Here is a 6,907-nt window from a genome sequence, read left to right on the forward strand (position 1 = left end):
TACAACCCACCCCAACTTGTTCCAACCTCCTCTAGGCCATCAACCACCACTAGGAATTGATTCCCCTCATCCTGAGCTTCAAGTTGAACACCCTAGAGGCAAGGGAAACCCTATTGTGTGGGGTTTAGGCAGTAGCCCATAATTTGTGGCACAAATTGCACTACTGTCCCTGGCCTCCTCCTACCTCCTGCTTTAGCTTCAGGCCTTTCCCTTGGCATTTCTGGCCCTTGGGCAAGGGGGTTGAACCCTCCCTCAACAAGATTTGGCACTTTCTCCTCCGACATTGAGTAGTTATGATGCATGCATACAAGAGGGATTGAACTACTAAGCCTATGGAATCTTTAATCTCTCCAACAAAGGGATTAAGCTCAGTAAGTGGATAAATATGAGAGATTAAGATCAGATTGTCATACAGCTTCAGTGCTTGGAGAAGATGGTTGAAGCATTGCCCACCATCACGATGCCTATTTTCTCCATCAAGCAAGCCCGGCTGGTTAGAGCACTCCCATGGATGAAGACTTCAACATTCAAATGCTTCCAATGATGATGAGGGCACCCATGCTTGAACTTCAAAGAAGAAAAACTTCAAATGAAGCTTTCATGGCTGCCCACAAGAAGCCTATGGATGCTGATCTTGATAACTTCTATCTGGGTAAGAAAGAGGAAAAAAGGTGAGGGGTCTCCTGAGGGCTGAGATCAAGGGGTTGTGGGCTGGATAAAAAACTTGAGCTAAGTTGTAATGGCTACCCACAGGCAGTGTATAGCAGGGTGTTCAATCATGAATCAATTGTATTGGCTAACATTAATCCCCATCTTTGTCTTGTGTGGCTTGGATAAGCCTCAAAGTAAGTAATAGCCTTTGTAATTGGGTAAGTAGTAGCCAGTGAGTCACTAGATTGCCAAGCTAATCCCTATCAAAGTCTTTGTTCATTCCTTGCATCTCATGAAATGACCCAATTTTTCCTTTCTAATGTATCTCATGCTGATTGCTTAATAAAAATGTCTGCCATCAATGTATACTTTGATTGAGGAAAAAGGCTGATGCCAGGCAAGGTGGTAAGACAAAAGAGAGGTGACCCTCCCTTACTACTTAAGACCATGAAGGGGTGCACAACCTGGTCCCTGGGGGGAACTTTGCCCATCTCTCGATGATCCAAATCACGATACTTGGATGCATGTGTAGGTACTTTCCCATGATCACCATCTCCCCTAATGCAATGACCCCCCTTGGACAATCTTTCAATGTTAATGGCCCCATATATGACACTTGAAGTGCATGAAATCAGAAGAGATATATGGCAGTAAATTCACTTCTACATTGATGACATAGCAAATGGATATGCAATGATGCTTGGGATAATTTTCACTATGCTTAGGATGCTATTCATGTTGTTGATTAGGCTCCTCATCATTTGACTCATCCATATAATGCTTTTGTACTAAGAGACACGCTGTGTTTTTGGTCATAGTCAAGCAGGACAATCACAGGAAGATCCCATTACATAAAATTCTGTATTGCATCTAGGAGTAAACCCTATAGCTCATCTCAAAGATGGATTTGTCCCCTCTAATTTGAATAAAAAATCTCATGCCTCCACAATTCTCTGAATGGCTGATGATAGTTTAAGATAACCTAAAGGTTGCATCACTAAATTCCATATGACTATTGCGAATGTAGAATGCATTCTGGACTTTAGGGTGATCAAGTTTGTAGGATGGCCTAGCTATCAAGTATTGCTAGGCAAGCCACGGGCTACGCTTTGAAAGTTATGCCCATTTTTGTGCACTAGGGTCATTGTGGAGGACAGGATCCATACCGCTCTAGAGACATAGTAATTCCATTGCAGAAAATTCTGATCATTTTCTATCACAAAGACTAATAGCTCATCTCGAAGAGGAATTTGTACCCTCTAATCTAAATCAAAAGTCTCACCAATCCAAGTTTCCTACCAAAATTTATGCCCCATTTACTGACAACAGGTCCTGTGGACTATATCCAGATGGTTGGCTACAAAGGCAAAAGTAAGGCCCATGAGGAACTCTAGAGGGAGATTAGAGACTCTAGGACATGCTTGATATGCTTGACACGGTGTCTGGAGTTCATGCAAGAGCTGTTGAACACGGGGTTCAAGATGCTGCAATGTGCGAGGCTAACAAGAAGATCTCAAAATTTTTATGCCAAAGATCACTATATTGCTTGCCAAGTGAATTACAACAAAGAAGCTGCCAACTACTCTTGACAAGAAGCTGCAGTTATAGGCATACTGCCTTAGAAAAATAACTTGTGATCTCCATGTATATCCAAGAAGATTGGCAAGTTCAGCTCCTTTGCTTATCTGACATTACGCCATCACCGTGCCTATGATAAGAAGCTGAATCCGCAGACATCAAGGGCGGGGTGACAAAAAACTCCTCTTTTTTTGTATTGATCGACTTCATCCATAGGTATGTGCTACTCTAACAATACATTGAGTGTACCACACGATACATGATGTGTTTCACCAAGTATGGGATTGAAGGGAGCCTGTCCAAAAGGCCTTCTGGTTGAAATATGCCAAGCTACCGCACTATGAAAACGTTGCATCGGACTTGTGCCTATTGCACATTTGGAGAGTAGATCTTCTCCATAGCAATACAAGCTTCCCCATAAACTTGCAATTAAGATTTGGGCATGTTCCATCTCAATCCAACAGCTCAGGTGCCATGTAGAAGAGATTTGCTGTCCTGCCATGAAAAGAGGTCTCCTCCAACAGTTTGCAGTATCGTGCCAAGAAGAACATATGAAACAGGAAGTCCAAATCTAGCCATCATAAAGGTGAGCGAATTCAGCTCAAAAACAGATTTTTTGCTAGGAACTCAGACACCAGATGGAACATGCCACCAACAAGCACAATTCCTGTCAAGATGCTTTTCCCTCTGTCAACAGCTGCCCGACGGTCCCTTTTGCGCATGGCTACAGGAGCTGAGATTCAGGCATGCTGTGAAGAATTAAGTGACGAACGATGGAATCATAGATCGAATACCAGCAAACAGCCGTGTTGGCTGGATTTTAGGTGACAGAGCTTTTGCAGCGTTGCCCCAAACAACAGTTTGCGATCCTCCCCATATAGCGCGTCGTCCTCCCCAGAAAACCAGACAGAAAGCAAAAATGAAAATCACGCCCCTAGCAAGCACAACCAAATAGCTAAAATTGCCTTGATAGGCATTCCTAACAAGCAACTTTGTATCCTCTCAAAGTCGCCTGCACGTCCAAGAAGGTCTATCATAGTGGCATAATGCTTCGAGTTTGAATATAAACCAAACACTTTGCTCATAGACTTGAAACACTCAACACCTTCGCTAACAAAGCCAGTGTGACTGCAAGCTGAAAGAAGAGACACAAAGGTCACTTGGTCTGGATCATAACCTACCAACTGCATTTCCTGAGCATTTGCCATGTCTGCACAACTCCCATAAGCACAAACAAGAGTATTTTCAAGGGCTATGTTCATCTCATAACCTGTAGATATAGCATCAAAATTGCAGTTTCCTACAAGCCTCCAATTCTCCTACTCCATAGCAGGCTTGTAGAATAGTCATCAATGTAATCTCATTTTGAATTGCATGTTCCTCTTGCATATGGCGATACAATTCTAGAGATATTTTGTCTTGTCCCTGCTCTACATATGCTGTGAGCATTGCATTCCACAACACAGTGTTGAGCTGGGACAAACTAGTAAAAACAGTTTCTACTTCATTGTCCTGCATGTTACGTTGGCCTTGTTCATGTGCAACCTTTGTCTTCATAGCTTAAATGTCGGCTTCTACAAAGCTTCCTTTGATTCCACGGTTTCTTGCACTTTTCTTGGAGTTCTTCATTGAAATTGACAGCATGATAATATTCTTTGGCATCAGTTTTTCATATTTTTCTGACACACACACAACATGCACACAAACAGAAACACACGCAAACACAAACACACAAGTGGAGTATGTACATTGGATGCGGGTACAGAAAAGGATGGAAAGATAACGCAGCAATCAAACACAATGAAACACACGTGAAAAGATAACACAGATACACAACAAAAATGGAGGTGTTTACGGCTCGTATGCGCAACAGCACGACAACGCATCCCTACAACTCAACCATAGCCTATGCCAACATGAGCTTTGTCACATGGAACGACATAATGACATGGTCACCAACCACTGCCAAGTGGTGTCCAAGTTTGATGAAGAGATTGAGCACATGGCCGTCTCAAACTCGAGGACTCAACAAACCTTGGAGCAGCTCACTAATCTTGTTGCTCAGTTAGCTACAACTTCATCCCAAGAGAAGGCCAATGACTCTAGGCATGAATCTAGATGTCTACTACCTCAGGAGCCATTGCATGGTCCATAGGGCATACATGGTGCTAAGGGAATCCCCTCTTCTACTTATGAGATTGGTGAATCCTCTCATGTGCATGATGAGCCTCTGTTGAGTTCCCCCATCAACCATGTAGCCAACACCCCACTGAGGCCCACTCCCACCCTTGGTAGAAATTCCCCCACTCTCCCTAGGAGCCCCCATGTACCCTATATGAATTAGCCCCATCATGGATAGTATAGTACCAATGGACAGCATGGCAATCATGGGTAGCATGGCTATAATGGACAACATGGGATAAATGCACCACATGGTATGTATGGACAACAATTTATGTATGGTCACCATTGGATGTATGGACAACAAGGGTTTCATCGGCAGCATGGCCCTCATGACCCTACGTGATAAGATCATCCCCACTAAGTACAATGGGAAATTTCCCTCACCATTCAACTTGAAAGAATGGACATCAAAGTTGGAGTCCTACTTCAATATCTACCTCCGTACTGATGATCAAAAAATAATCTTTGCTTCTCTCCAATTGGAAGGATTTTTCCACCCATGGTTGCACTATATCAATCGAGAGAATCATCAGTTCATTGACCGGGAAGATTTTAAAATGCATATGGTCCAAGTATTTGTGTCTCCTATGGAAAAAGAGCGGTTGGCAAGATGGTGGTACACTCTTGAACAATGTAACCTTAGTGTATGTGAGTACACAAATCAGTTTATGAACTTGACCATGTAGGTGGAGAGAATTAGCGATGATGCTAAATTGCATAACTATATCTATGGGTTGGAACTGAGCCTATCGGCAAATGTCATGGCCCAAAATCCTACCACACTATTTGAAGCAATTGAACTAGTTGAAAGATATGCAAGGAAGTACTGTAAGAATGAATATTTTTAGCAAGGTTCTAGATAGCCCCGCATCCCTTCAAGGTCAACCCCATATGGAGGCTGCCTTTGAGACACTTCTGTGCCTAATAACAGCCCCCTAATATCCACCTACCCCACCTTCCATACTGAAAGAAAACAAGGCACTTTTGGGATAGCATTTGGCTCTAATGTTGAGAATAAGTATGCTGAAAATAAACAGTCCATTGCATCACCTTCCCATGGCTCTAGTGGCCAATGCTTCATTTCTCCGGATGTCATGAAGGAATGGAACGAAAAAGGAATATGATTTAAATGTGGGGACAAGTACACTACTGACCATGCCTCCAAATGCCCTTACAAGACAGCTAATATCAAGGTCCATAGCATGTATGTCATGGAAGATTGGCACAATGATGAGGATGACCTACACATCAACCATGTTGACTTGCTGAGGATGTAGATCGCAAGTAGTTCTATGACTCGGAGGATGTGTTTCCTTTTGACCCGGTCGGCTATCTATCACAAATACTTGATCTGACATCCCACCCGCCTACCACTTCCCTTTGCTCCATCTCCCTGGATGCTTGGACGGGTTCTCAACACCCTAGCACCCTGTGCATTATTCAAGGAATTATCCATGGAAAGAATGTCTTTATCCTTGTGGACAATGGTAGCACTCAAAATTTTGTCAATAAATTAGCCATTGAACAGTTGAAATGCATCCCTATGGAATTACACCATCCCTTGAAGGTCCAAGTAGAAAATGGAGAAAAAGAAATCAGCACACATGTATGTTCCACAATCCCCTTATGCTTGGCTGAAAATTACGTAGCACTGGTTGGTCTAATTGCCCTAGATATGGGCCCCATTGATGTTGTCTTGGGTTGTGATTGACTGAAACAATTTGGAAAAATTGCTATGGACTTGTCTCAGCTCTACATGGAGTTTATGATGTATGGACAACCCATCTGCCTAGAGAGAGTTCAAGGTCATGTGGATTTTCAGCTCATTATAGCAAAGAAACTCAAAAGGGAGTTTAAGAAATGCTCACAAATCTTTGTCTTGCAATTGAATAAGGGCAGGTCAGTCCTTTGTAGTATCTAATGATTCGGTCTTGTAGGCCCTCCTTGAGGAATATAGTGATCTATTTCATATGCCTACAACCCTTCCTTGTAAGAGAAAAGTGGACCACCCACTTGATTTATAGCCCCATTCCAAGCTAGTAAACAAGCCATCTTAGAGACTCTCCAAATGTGAACGTGAAGAGGTTGCAAAGCAAGTCAAGGAGATGTTGGAGATGGGTTTCATTTGTTGAGAATAGCAAATGATGCATGATATAGAGGCTTGCCCATAAGTGTCTTTGTATGAGAGATATGACATAGATGTAAGCTCTAGGAAGAGATGCCCAAAATCCCATAAGCATAGAGAAGAAAAGTGGTACTATCCAAAAGCTATAAAGGCATGTACATGACACTCATTTCAATGCAATGGTACTATCAGGTTGAGTCACTGAAGATTGTGTTTATGAGTCCAAGCTAATCTATCTTGGAACCTAATTTACTTGAGTTACAATTCATCATTCTGATAATGTATTGTGTGTTTGACTTGCATCCGCCATAGCTGATCTAGCTCTAGATCCATGTTTATTAACATGGTATCAGAGCCATCGCTGAGCTA

This window comes from Lygodium microphyllum, chromosome 22, assembly GCF_053477565.2.
Source record: "Lygodium microphyllum isolate KBCC chromosome 22, Lygodium_microphyllum_v1.1.10, whole genome shotgun sequence".
Lineage (NCBI taxonomy): Eukaryota > Viridiplantae > Streptophyta > Polypodiopsida > Schizaeales > Lygodiaceae > Lygodium > Lygodium microphyllum.